General features: G+C 41.0%; 1 protein-coding gene across 8 annotated transcripts in view; it reads left to right on the top strand.

Annotated features, from left to right (window-relative positions):
* KCNQ5 (potassium voltage-gated channel subfamily Q member 5) overlaps nt 1-14,511 on the top strand; it is a 535,207-nt gene that overhangs the window by 182,101 nt on the left and 338,595 nt on the right. Inside the window, exon 1 of one of the 8 annotated variants that reach the window (XM_047732066.1) lies at nt 14,209-14,325. The exons of the other annotated variants lie outside the window; for them this stretch is intronic. The gene's annotated coding sequence lies outside the window, so the exon portion shown is untranslated. Of the gene's footprint in view, nt 1-14,208; nt 14,326-14,511 lie in introns of those variants that run through there. 8 annotated transcript variants of the gene reach the window in all.

The raw sequence follows: 14,511 nt of genomic DNA, 5'->3' as shown, positions 1-14,511 counted from the left end.
ATGGGAATAAGACATATAGATGGCTTTACAACTTGAAAATCTCTTCTATATACAGTGAACATTCAGCACTGAAACAGCCTTTGTCCTCATTTTTTATATCTATGTATCATTACTCTTGGAAATGATATCAATGAGAATTGCTTGGAAACTTATCAATGAGAATTGCTTCAATCTGTGTGGTCAAGTGCTTTATCCCAGTTACTTGTCTGTTTGTTTATCTGTGATGTCAGAAAATCCTGCAGTTGGGTTATTTAAATAAGACAACAGAATACTTAAACAGCACAGGTTTTGATATCAGAATATCTGGGTTTAAGTACCAGCCACCTCTTGCTAATACATACAATTTTTATACCATAGGACTAGTTTCATAGTAAGTACTCAATAAAATTTTTATTCTTTTAGTATTTATTTAGTATTTACTCAATAAAATTTGTATTCTTTTAGTATTTATTATGTGCATAGCAATATCATGGATGTTTCAAAGGTATAACTGATTTATACAATAGTCATCTTCTCTCTCAGTGGCAGATTAAATCTACCAAGTTATAAATTATCATCAAAGATCAACATCTTTTATACTTGGAAATTATTTCTCTACTTATCTTCTATCCTAATTAATTTTGAGCTGAATCACTGGTTCTCAAAGCTTTGGGGGAGCTTAACAAATAGATGTCCAGGATGCACCCAAGCCTGTTGAATAGTGTGGCTCGGGCAAGTGCGAGGCTCACTGGAGCTTACAGACCATGGAGGAAAATCATTATTGTTGAACACTCCTACAGTGAGGTCTGTGTCCAACATACTTCTTCTTTGGCCCCCACCAAAACCAGCCTCCGGAAGAAGTGACATCTGAGGTAGGATTTGAAGAATAGGAAGGACTTGTTCCATGAAGGAAGCTGGGACAGAATGCGGGAAGGTTTTCCAGGCAGAGGGAACTGAAAGTTCAGAGGCCTGCAGAGCAAGAGAACATGTTCTTTGAGGGTAACTGGAAGAAGTTCAGTGAGGCTGTTGTGTAGAAGGGGAAGTAGGAAGGAAGTAGTGTTAATGACTTGGACTTTATCCTAAGGGCAGTACATGCCACAGAGGAGTTAGCAGGAGGCAGGTGGGATCAAATGCTTGCTTTACAAAAAAAAAAAAAAAAAAAAAAAAAAAAATCATCTGGCAGCAGTGTGGGGAGTTGACTGGGGACAGAAATCAGAAAAGAGAGTCAATGGTGGTCTTATCTGTGGTGATAGCAAAGGAAATGGAGGGAAATGGGCTGATTTGAGTGATGATTCGGCATATCTAAGGAAAAAGCAGTCAAATTTGAATTTTCAACTTCAAATGACTGAATATTCTATTTAGACTGGAAACAGAAAGAGCATCCACCATGGAGGTGGGAAGGTGGTGGGATGCAAATAAAGAGTTACATCTTTTTGTTTGGTCTGGAATATTTAGTTATTGCCACAATTTCTCTGAGTGAGGTGTAACCTGACCAAAGTCGTGTTACCTTGAGATCAGCCATAACTTTACTTCTACTCCTTGTGTTAGCAATTCAGAGATCCACTGTATCTAGTTAAAATAAATATATTTAAAGCTAAGAAGAATGAAAGGCCCATTTGTTATTTTTATGTCTTGTGTCTTGGAACTGACAAAGGAGCCTTTCCCAAGCCAGGTCGTGAATGAAAATGACTGAGAAAATGACACCACATTTTTTTAGTCATATCCATGTTGACAAGGCAAAACCTTGCACACAGAAGAACACATGTAAAAGTAATAATCCATGTGGGCTAGATGCTGACCACGTTCGGTGGAAATTTGCACATAGAGCACTTCCCTACAATTTGATCCTCATAATGTCAAGACAAAGGAGTGTTTAGTGACGGCCAGTCTGCTCTGATAACAGAGATAGGCTGCTTTCTACTTTCACTTTTTTCTAAAGTTCACAGATGTGCTCTTGATGTGGTCTGAGTATTTTTGTGAACTGCTGGAAAATTTCACTCACACACTACTGGTTCCAATGAACACAAAATACCTCTTCCAGAGAGCAGTTGCCAATAAGCAGTATTTTTAGAGGCACATGTCACAGTTTCTGTTTGCCTCTGTTGTGACGGTTAATGGGCCCTGAATGATTAAGAAACAGCCTCTGATAAAAGGCATTACCCCACTGCTTCATTATATACTATGGGCAGTAAATGTTTACTACCCTTTGAGCTCAAACTAACATGCCATTAAACCGTGTTCCTATTGAATAAGCTCCCAGTGCATAGCTGTTACTCCCTCGAACATGTTTGTCATTTCCCTGTGTCTGAAATAGCAAATAATTCCTTTTGGGTTCTTAGGGCTTAATGTTTCTTAACAATGATGTCATATCATTTATGCATGCTTCCTCAGGGAAATACTTCAGCTTTCTGAATTCTTGGGCTAACTTTGCCACTCACTTTCCCTGTTTCCAATAATATTCTCTGACCTGTGGAGTAAAGGAATCCTTTTCAAAGAAGAACTGAGAATGAGAGGCACAGCACAGAGATCTAAACCCTAGAGTTGACATGACATTTTACGACACAAAATGCGTGTCCTGTGATATTCTCCTATGCTGGGGGGAACTTTCCTCTGGGAATTGGAGAACCAGGATTTCTGGCCTTTCCCATCCTAGAAGTAGAGAGAGTATCTAACTTTCTCACCCTCCAGCTCTGCAGGAAACCTATTTCTTTTGCTGTGTGTGAAAATGAAAAGGGAAGTGCTTGCTATTGAAAACAGTCCCAGATACTATATAATGTGAGGGCTAGAAATTATGACTATAAGCAATTAGAGGGGAAAAGTCATTCAGGTGCCATTTTGGCTTTCTGTAAGTACGTCTATAAAAATAAAATGCCTCTTTGGGCATGCTTTGTCATTACTTCGGGGTTAAGAATGAAGACAGGGGGAAAAAATCTGAAACAAACATGTGTTTTTCATTCTGACATATAGAGTTAACATTATTTTCCACAGTTATGACGATGAAGGGTCAGTATCTTTTCATCTCTTTTCTCAAACAATGTGGTAACATTTTTATGCTTCCTAACCTGGAGGTGCTAGGAAAATCGCCTGTCTGGTTGTCCTTGGTACAGAGTATTCACTTTTTTCAAAACGGTGAAGTTCATTTCCATGTGTTTACACAAGGGCAAGAAAATGTCATCTTGCCTGAAGCATAGGCATGGCATCGCCGCACGTGGCTTTGCTCAGGCACAGACCTCGCCAGGTGGCTTTGAAATCCAGGACGAGCAGGGAGTTACCAGGGTCAGAGCCTGTGTGCAAGCGAGGCTGCCACGGTTGGCATCGAACTGCCACAGTAATTCCCCATGCTGAGTCTGAAGCAGAGGAAAATGCTGTTGATGGTCAGTTCCGAAAAGCATACTTTTGGTAGAAAGGAAGCCTCGTGGGAGGAGACTTTTTTTTTCTTTTACTCCTCTTCCCAGAAGAATCCTTTACTTGTGCTTCCCGAATCCAAGGAAGTCTAATAAATTCCTAATTCTAGAGAAGGTCACGAAGGCTCATTTGAATATCATCAGTTAGTTGGGTTCTGTGCAACCTCTCTTAGTAAAAGATCAGAATTTATTTTTCCCATATTTGTGGATGGAGGATAAATGTTACAATAAGCATCTCCTTCCTACTAAAAAAAGAACACTCTACTCCACCAGCACTTTTCTTTTTTTTTTTTTTAGATTTTATTTATTTGTCAGAGAGAGAGGGAGAGAGAGCGAGCACAGGCAGACAGAATGGCAGGCAGAGGCAGAGGGAGAAGCAGGCTCCCTGCTGAGCAAGGAGCCTGATGCCGGACTCGATCCCAGGACGCTGGGATCATGACCTGAGCCGAAGGCAGCTGCTTAACCAACTGAGCCACCCAGGCGTCCCCACCAGCACTTTTCTTAAGACGGGTTCCTCTCAGAATTAATCTCATACCCCCACCCCCCACCCCGCCCAGCTCTACAGCGGTAACATCACTTCTCACCATCCACATGTATTAGAGTTATTTCTGCCTCCCTGGATTGTGAGGCTGTAGGTGAGAAGTTCCAAGTCCCACTCCTCATACAATGCATAGGCCAGTGCTTTGTCTGTCATTAGGTGCTGCAACCTTGTTTACTGAGTGAAATCATATTGAGCAGGAACCCATGGGGGATACCCTTTATACAATGCTGAAAACATTTGGTGTCAGTTCATTTAATGGCAAAACCTCTCTGTACTTCTGTCATGGACTTAGTGCTAAAATTGTGTACACAAGGTCCATTGGAACCATCATGATAAAAATTAGGGGGAAAAGACCAACGAGCCAATTTGTATGAGGAATATTCCCGGACAGAATGAAGGCAGAAGGCTTATTAACTCTTCCTAAGATGGAACTAAGATGACTGGACTGATTTCAAAAGCGAGATCTGCTGAGAAGCCACAGTCAAGGAGTAGCACCTTAAGTGCACCCAAGCTAGCTTGTCTGTCTGTCTTTCTTTCTTTCTTTCTTTCTTTCTTTCTTTCTTTCTTCCTTTCTTTCTTTCTTTTTCTTCCTTCCTTCCTTCCTCTCTCTCTTCTTTCTTTCTTTCTTTGTCTTTCTCCTTCATTCCTTCTTTCTTTCTCTCTCTCCTTCTTTCCTTTCCTTTCTTTTCTTGCTTTCTTCCTTCCTTTCTTTTTTCTTTCTTTCATTAGAGAGTGCACACGCACACGTGCATGCATGAGCAGTGGCAATGGCAGAGGGAGAGAGAAAGAACCTGACTCCCCAGCTGAGCATGGAGCCCTGACCTGGGGCTAGATCTCACCACCCATGAGATCGTGACCCGAACTGAAACCAAGAGTCTAGTGCTCAACCTACTGAGCACCCAAGAGCCCTCCCCCCGCTAACCAAGCCTCATTTCTAACTGTAAAGGAATATTGCAAAAGTTTAGGAACAATTGAGAACAATTTTAAAAATAAGCAGCAAGCTAGGGTTTACCTGGGTGTCTCCTGTCATGGGAATTACTGAATCAGGGGCACCTGGGTGGCTCAGTGGGTTAAGCCTCTGCCTTTGGCTCAGGTCATGATATCAGGGTCCTGGGATCGAGCCCCGCATCAGGCTCTCTGCTCATCGGGGAGCCTGCTTCCCCCTCTCTTCTCTGCCTGCCTCTCTGCCTACTTGTGAGCTCCCTCTCTCTCTCTGTCAAATAAAATCTTAAAAAAAAAAAAAAGGAATTACTGAATCAAGGGAGTGGCATTTTTAATTGGAAACATTTTTTTAATAGACTAAAATACAAATTTCCCTAGGTGATTTATAATCTATTGAGAATTTATTTATAAGATAGTATTATAGGATAGTGTACACTGTTTGGGAAATATTCTAAATGTGATTGTCTTTCTGGTGAAATCAAGCATTCTTTTTTTTGTCTCTGCCTTTTCTTTTGTATTCCTTATCTAAAGATGCTATTTATTCACCTGTAAGGAACTACGGTGTTTCATCTACTTGATATTTGCAATTCACTGTATTTGTTTTTATCAGCTGCCTGTTATTAACGTGAACAGTTTGAGAAATATATATTTAAACCTCAAAAGCTTTTAAAATAGCATTCTTTTCAAAAGCTCGTTTCCAAGATTCTCCCAGCATGAAGGTCTCACCCTGAGACTATGTTAGGCCAGCTGGGGAAACAGTTATTTTTTAAGCCTACTTAGGCATAGTTTATTGCTGGGTAACGGTAATATGAGTTTACAAGGTCTTTTGGTGGTTTATTAGCATGTGACACATACCTAGGAATAGAGAAATACCTTTTTATCCAAATGAGCCTCTTTCTCCACTTCCCATAATTAATATTGCTTTATCTCACGCCCACATCACTGTACCACCTTTTCAAGTGAAGCCTTTCATTTAAGTGCCTTTATTCTATTCCTTAGGCTAGATATTCAGTAGCAGCTGCGGGGCTATCAGTGGGTAATCCTGGGCTTGCTTGACTGTTGAGCCTTGGCCACCACCCCCTAGAGCTTTTGGCGGAAGGCAGGACGAGAGCTAGAAAGAGGGCAGGTGGGGTTGCTGCTAGAACAAGAGCATGGCCCAGCACAGCGCCAGCCCCAAGGTCATTAACACACAACACCTAGGGGGTGAGGGACCAAGTGGAAGGAAATTTCAGGGAGCAGAGACAAAGAATGGTACAGCAAAGGGAGCAGATAAGGGCCAGATTCCCAAGGGAGAGTGGCAGAGACTTCATGTCCCCTAGAAAGAATGCACCTGTGGGTGGGTGGACCTCCAAGTATAGGATGAATTAGCTGCCCTCCGTTGTATCCCTCGCTGTAGCGTGGCATGGCAGTTCACCCCTCAGCCTGCGTTCAGGCTGCCTGGCTTCAGATCCTCACTCGGCGACTTACTGATTGTGCCACTTTAGGGAGACGACTCAAGCTGTCCTTGCTCCTGTTTCTTCAACTTCTTTTAGAACTGGGGTTCTAAAATCATTACCAACCTTAGAGATTCCTGGGAAGATTACTTAGATAATATAAAATCCTCTGGCACATTCCCATAAAGAGCAAGACAAGGAATTAAGTATTTTTTGCAACGTATGGGGTGTTAGAATTCCAAGGGCATGCTTTCCAACTCTTTATTTTCTGCATGGCTTTCTGCCACCCGTAGTACTTGCAAGAGTCTTTGTTTCCTTACCAAACCCTTTGCAGTACATTGAGTTTTACATTAAATCCACATGGAGGTTTACTCGTGCAGAACACCTACACGTGGAGGTATATTTCCAGTTTTTCCTTTTTCATCTTGTTAATTGACAAAGGTACTGGGGATGCTATCAATCCAGGCCACAGTGACAGTAAAAACAGCAACTTTGCCTTCGCTGCTTTTGTAAGCATTTCTTTACAGCAGAATAGAGCCCTCGTTGAGAGTTTTAAGTAGGAAACAATTTAACAGAAAAGAACCCTTGCTTAGAGTGTTAAGTAGGAAACAATTTGGTATAATATTCATAATATTCATAATTTTGCATGGATTTTCACATAGAATCTTGTCAACTGAATTCAGAAAACAGCAAATATCAAGCAGAAGAGAGCATGGGAAGGGAATGGACCTCACGCGGAGGAGTGGACCACTGTCAGGAAGTGTGGGATGCAGATCTTCCATCTTAAATTATGTATGTATGGGTGGAGTTCCGTGCTTGCTGTTTTAGAAGATGCAAAAAAGAACCAGACATATTTGTTATTCTCAAGGAGCTTACAAAGTCGGGTAGGTGACATACAACGTGTGCACGGGAACTTTACATCCCCACAACCTAACGCAGATCTGGCACATGGAACTATGAATTGCTCCCTTTTTATCCTCAGGATATAGCAAAATGAGAAAACACAGTAAAAGGTTACAAGCAGGCTTTTTTAAGTGCTCTAAGAAAGATGTAAAATTCCATGGAGAGATGAGGGGAAGATGTGAAGGGTAAGCGCTTGAGCCAAGTCTACTGATGTGTAGGATATGTTGCTTTGTGAGCAGAGAGGACATGAGCAAAGGTAGTGAGAGTAGGAGATTCAGGAGACGTGGGAGTGTTTGTGAGTAGTTTAGTTTGACTAAAGAGAAGTGGTGAGAAGTGAGCTTGCAAAGTAGATTGGCTCCAGATCAATTCCAGTAGGCTTGGAATTTGGACTTGATTCTATAGGCAATGAGGACCCATGGAAGATTTTAGAGCAGGATAGTAGCATGATCAGAGTTGAGCTTTAGGAGGACGAATCATTTCAATGGATCAGTAGATTTCCAGTGATGAATACAATGGGAAGGAGTACTTGAACCATCTGGCAACAAGCATAGAAAGGGTGAGACCAGTGCAAAAGGCACTTAGAAGTTGAAATGGATCCCCCCCCACCAAAAAAAAGAAGTTGAAATTGATATGACTCATTTTGAGTCTCCTAGTGACAGATGATGGTGTCATTAGCAAAGCTAAGCAGCCCAAAAGGAATAGCTGGCTTGACAGGGAGATGATGAGTTTAACTAGGGACGCATTAAGTTGAAGCTCCTGGCAGGACATTCAACACCGGAACTCATGAGAGAGATTTTCAGTGGAAAGATCATTCATATACAGAAGATAATTGAAGTCTTGGAATTAATTACAAAGTGAGAAAGGCCTGAGGACAGAAGACTAAGGAAAGATCCTTAAAGAATAATCCCATTGACAGAAAAGACACACCAAGAGGGAATGGCGAAAAAATGAAGTGAATACCTTGGCACATCCAGAAAGTCACAGAGGGAGAAAGTGTCAGAAAGGAAAGGAGAGACAAGAATCTTAGTGTTGCAAATAAATATGGAACCTGAGAAGAGATGCTGAATTTGGTGGCTAACAGGAAACTTGTGATCTCTCATGAGAGCAAAAGAGTAATGAGGGCCATGGTGTAAAAAAGATTAAGGAGGGAACATGTAGTGAAAAAGTGGAAGCAATGAGCAGAGATTTTTTTTTCAGGATGTCTGGTAGTAAAAGAAAAGAGATCTTGAAATTATCTTAATTCTACTACTCTCTTCAAAGTCACCAACTTCACTTGGCAATTTAAGGCAACCAGTTATAAACTGAAAGGAAGCCCACCCTCCCACCCTCAATTCCCCCCACCCCCGGACACCATAAGGGAGTAAATTTGAAAACTAATCGTGGGTGTGCAAGATCTCAAAGAAAGTGGTAACATATGGGACCAAGAACATAGTTAATATGCTCCAATTTTATGAAATCCATTATGCGTATGAGTTATTGTTACATGAAGCATATAGGTTATTGTAACAATTAATGTGGCATCTCAGATGTCCCCACCCAAGACAAGAATCTCCGTGGTGGACAAGCCATTTTATGTTCCAGCCATGTAATTGACTATGGATGCAGCCTGCCCTCCCATAGAAGAGAAACAAACCATTGCCCTTCCATTATCATTGTCATATACTATTGTAATATCTGAGTAACAGACTAACTAATCTCTTCACAAGGGAGTTCCTCAAGATGGAAAGGAAACCAGACTCTCACTGGTGCACTCGGGAGGAGTAGGGAGAAACAGTCCTTCTGAAACCTGCCTTGCATATGAAAAATGGGATCAGTACAAGGATTTTACTGGCCTAAGATATATGGAAAGATATTTGGGGTATTGTCCAGGAACTGCTGGGATGTGCTTAACTATAAATGTGGAATAGAAATTGCTTCAGAGTAAAATAAGTTTAAATACTACAATTAATGTGATTGCTATTACTAATATTATTACCTGCACTAATAGAAATAGTGAAAATAAATCTTCCCACTTGCTACTATTTATCTAGTTGAGAAATAGAATAAGGTGCAATTTATCCTGGTTTAACAATGATTAAATGTATATGAGAAAAATGATCATAGCATGTTCATTGTAAATACCCCAAACCCCCAAATTCCAATACTGATTTCAGTATATATTACTCAAAATTAGATTCAAAAATATGAAACAAACATGTTGCTATGGCACAAGTACAAAGGCTACTAATAATATAGGATAAAAGTAGGGATAATATTCCGGGAAAAAATGCATTAAGATTGAGCACAGAGTTAAGAAAGTACACTCCATATATTGGTAGAACCAGAATTAAAGCTGTGAGGGACCAGGGAGATTCCTCTGGCAGCCTCCTAGTTCTAGAACTGAAGAAATTGAGGCCCATGGTATCCAAAAGGGTCATTAAATGAATACTCAGATAAATCAACAAAACCCCTTCAATAAATCAGTAGGGCACATTAAACTATGACAGATTTTATATTTGTATATTCGTCAGTTTATTTTTTAAATACCTAAGCTCAGTCTGTTTGTTTTAATAACTTTTTTAAAGATTTTATTTATTTGAGAGAGGGAGAGAACATAAGCAGGGGGAGGGAGAAAGGGAAAGGTAGAGGGAAGCGGAGGGACAGAGGGGTGGGGGGAGGGAAAGACTCCCCACTGAGCAGGGAACCTAACATGGGCCTCCATCCCAGGACCCCAAGATCATGACTTGAGCCAAAGCCAGACACTTAACTGACTGAGCCACCTAGGCACCCCTCTAAGCTCAGTTTGAATGAAGCTAAACTTACAAGAATTAGCCCTTTTATATCAGGAGTTAGAAAAATGTGTAAATAAGCATTCACACACATACTTAGTTAAACTTGTATTGAGTATGAAGAAATACTGATTACTAAAGAACTCCATTGAGAATTCATGTTACTTTCAGCATGGTTTTAAAAAATTAACCTGCTTTCTCTGTTTATTAAAACCATAAATCTCCAAGTTCAGTAATGTTATGGACACTAATTAATACAGACTGCATTGTTGTGGATACTGTTAAGAGATTTTTATAATTTTAAGAATCGGCATTTGTTTATTACACAAAGTAAGCATATTGCAGGACAAAACAGCCAGAAAGGGTATTTTTCTCAGGGCTATACATTTTAGTTATTATGTTCACAGGGCGTATGTGACTATTTTAATTATTGCTCTTATGAAAGCTAAGATCAGCTCATTTGAAATTTACATAAACATTGCCATTAATATTTAACTAAAATCTATGCATTACTTAAAAAGAACATGTCGTACTTGACTTGTATTTAACGAAAGTATAAATATTACATCATGCGTGTGATTCTCTTGACCCTGATGTGTCGAGAATTATTTTAGAGTACTTCAGAATTTCTAATAACAGAATTAGTTGATGTGAATAGTTTCCAGGTTTGCAGTCATATTTCAGATACATGCATATGGTTTGTTAGACATGAGACACACTCTGAAAGGAGGAGTTCATGTCTGTTCATTCATTCGTTATGGAATAGGAAGCTCTTAACTGCTATTGATGTCCTTTATTGCATGATTTGAAAAAACTTGAGAAGTTACCGTCATGAATAATAGATACAGGGAATCAATATTCACCCAGCAATAAAGCTACTAACAAAGAAAAAGTAAGTCTGTGAATAAGAATACCAAGAATTTAAAATGAAATGATCACATCACATAACTTGAATCACATTTCTTCATAATTTGAAGTTCCTTTTTACAAAATCACTACTAAAATCAAAGCCATTCGGGGTTTCTTCCAAAAGTATTAAAAAATAAGAATTATCTAATATTCCACAAGCAACCCAAGTTGAATAGTCAGGATGAATACTCAGTAAAACTTTCAGGGCCTTGTAGGTGGGTCGCTTGGTTCCAGGAAAGACAGCTCTCCTCATCGCCCACCTTCTCATCCGGTTCCTCAGGGGACTCTGGTTACTCAGCTGGGATGAGCCATCATGCAGGTTGGCACCTCTCACTCTGTGGAGTAACTTCTCGCCTATCATGTTTTGCCAGCTCAGCTCTGGCCTGCTGCCTCTTGAGCATCTCTGAAGGTGATCTAAGTTTCTTGTTTTTCTGCTTGTTGGAATAGCACCTGATTTCTACTTCTTGGGCAGCTTGACTTGAAAAGATAGCCTCAGACGTGGTTTCTCTCTTGGTCCCTTTCTTTTTCTTTCCGATCTCTGCTCTCTTCCTTCCTTCCTCTGCCCAGTGCTCTACAGATCCCCTTAGCAGAGTCCCCTCCTGCCGGGCGTTGTACTACCTCTCCACTTTCCTCCCTCTCCCCATCTAGAGCCGTGGAGCCCATCTCCCTTACACCAATGGGAGCCCATTAGGCTCAGAAACTTCCACTCTCTGCCACAGTAATTGTGTTTTGGTCTGTATTTTTCTTTGAGGACATCTATCAACTCCTCTTATCATAGTGTATGGAAGTTCAAGTTGACCGAATGGAGGACTACCATGGCAAACTGGATAGATGGGAGAACTGATGCATACAAAGGTTAAGTCATTTGGACAGACCACCCAGGTGGTGAGAATTCTAGCTGGGATTCCAACCCAGAGAGCTGGAACATTGTGTTCTTAAACATTTACCTAGGCAATATGAGGGTCAGCGGACGCGGTCTAATACTGGGGAGACTACTCTACCAACAAACCTACTAACCCACTACAAGTCACCAGCAAGCCCTTATTTTCCTTTTTTTGTAAGTAGGTTTAAGAGGTTGTGAATTTATGTATAAATTCCAAAGAGTAAGTATTTAAACATCTCATTTTCCTGTAGTAGGGAGAATAAAATGCATTAAAAACAGAACAACAGAGTAGGCCTGGGGGAAGACTTCAGAAAAATGGCATTTTTTTTTTTCTTTCTCTGGCATCAAGTCAGAGAGACTTAGAAAAAACACATAGGCAGCCCTGGAGATAGCATTGAAATGTGTCATTGCCTTCTGCGTGAGGATCTGCCTCTGAGCAGCAGAGAGGCCTTCGAGCCATGCACACGTGGAGGTGGGGTTACATGTATTCATCTCATCATTGCTGGACGACTTCATGACTACATTTAAACATGTGGAGAAGCTGCATTAAATGATCCCATTGCTCTTTCAGCTGGACTTTAGGGAAGAGAAGCTGCTCTATAGATGAAACATGCATGTTGTAACAACAATGGAAAGAGAAAGAAAGAAGAGTGACACGTACCACACAGTGACAGTGGGGCTTCAAAGACTGTAGGAACAGTGAAGATAATAATGGGAGATGTTGAGATAAAGAGACTGATAAGGCCTGCAGTCACTCTGTGGGACCCATGTTACGGATATGGCAGGAGCTGCAACTGTGTTCTGTAAAGAGTGGTGGAATATTCCACAGTTACCTAACACTACTACCTTAGTGTTCTAAGTCATTCCAAATCGTTCACAAAAGGTGCTCGCTACTAAAATTCTTGTTCCACACACCCTCCTCCCAGCCACTCCACTGCTAGTAAAGAGTCACTCAAAAAACAAAACAAAACAAAATAACTCTCCAAGGAAGGAATACCAAAGATTAGTCCTGGATTCTAATTCTCTTCTCTCTAACATTTGGACATGTATAGACATATCCTTTTCCTTGAGCTCAACTGTAGCATGCATATAAATGAGAGACAAATTTACTTGTTTTCCTCCCAAATTGCCTCTCATTGAGTTCCATATATTATGTCCTGTAGTGTGGAAGACATTTGGAGCTAAATATTCTATTGCAACTAAAATGCCACAGTCATTTATCTCCCCTTCCAAATAATGTTTGTTTCTGAGTGGCCACTCGTGTAGTTTCAAGGGATTTTTTTAAGAAATATATTACAGTTTTCTCCACATCTCTAGTCAGCGGGTAATTTCTGACGTTCCTCTTCTCTTAAACCATCTCTCCATCTCCTTTGCTTCTGCTTTTATTAAAAACCAGTTATTTCCTATCTAGCCTATTATACTTCTCTTTTATTGTGTTTCTTGGGGTCCAAGAACCTAGTGCCCTCTCACTGCAGTGCCTTAGTGTTGCTGCCCAAACTGCCCTCACAGAACTCTGTTTAACGATCTGTAGTTTTTCTCTGCAAACCCCTTGCCATGCTTCTTATTTCCTAATTAACCAGGATCAAGGGATTCGGTCTCTGCACTCAGGCTGTCATCACACCCCCTAAAATGCCTCTCATCTGCTACACTTAGAAAAGTTTTTAGTTTCCTCATCAGTCTTAACCCCAAGAACCTGGGCTCATAGCATGCACCCCTCCACTCTCCTTTTCCCCTCAAGGAATCTTGGAAAATCTGTCTTCTGCATGCACCCTTCCCTGACCAACTTCAAGAGACTATCAAATTCCCGAAATGAGTATAGATGTAGCCTCCCTGCTCTCCAAGGTCAACTTGAACTGTCCTCATAGGAGACATTGTTATCGTCCAGTGTCTTAGTCAGCTCAGGCTGCTGTAACAAAATGCCATAGACTGAGGGACTTAAGCAACAGCTATTTATTTTTCACAGTTCTGCAGGCTGGGAAGTCGGAGCTCAAGGTCCCAGCAGGTTCAGCTCCTGATGAGAGCCCTCTTCCTGGCTCGCAGATGCTGCCTTTTCGCCGTATCTTCACTTGGCAGAGACAGAGCTCTGGCTTCTTCTTCTTCTTCTTGAGACACTAATCCCATTATGGGGGGGGTCTCATCCTCCTCCTGTCATTGAAACCCATTTACTACCCACAGGCTCCACCTCCAAATAACATCCCATTCGAAGTTAGGGCTTCAGCAGGTGAATTTGAGGGGCCACAAACATTCAGTCCGTAATGCCCAGTCAGCTTCTGCTTGTGTGTATGGTGATTTCGGTGATGACATTTGTGCAAACTCTCCACGAGCCACAAAGGATGTTTGTAAGAAACACGTAGGGATTTACTGCCTGATAATGTCAGAGAGTGACATGCCGTGTTTTCCTCAGAACTTTCTCCGTTCACCTTTCCTGACGTCATGTCTGCTGAGCTTTGCTTGGAACCACCGTCTGCACCATGGTGAGCAGGAGTTAAATCACAAAATGTGGCAATTGGAGAGGTGTCCACAGATGCCTCCGTAAAGTGTGCTTCTTAAGCTATGGATCTCGGTAATTACTTCTATTTCTTTGGAGTTATATTTGTTAAATAAGTTTTATTTTCTATTTTTACTGAGCTTCTAGCATCTATTGGAGAATGGGAGGACCAGTCAATTTATAAACTTGATGCATTAATTTCCTATTGCTGCTGCAATAAATTACCACAGCTCAGTGGCTTGAAACACCACAGATGTGTTA

This window comes from Lutra lutra, chromosome 6, assembly GCF_902655055.1.
Source record: "Lutra lutra chromosome 6, mLutLut1.2, whole genome shotgun sequence".
Classification (NCBI taxonomy): domain Eukaryota; kingdom Metazoa; phylum Chordata; class Mammalia; order Carnivora; family Mustelidae; genus Lutra; species Lutra lutra.
This window is presented reverse-complemented; position numbering and strand designations above follow the sequence as displayed.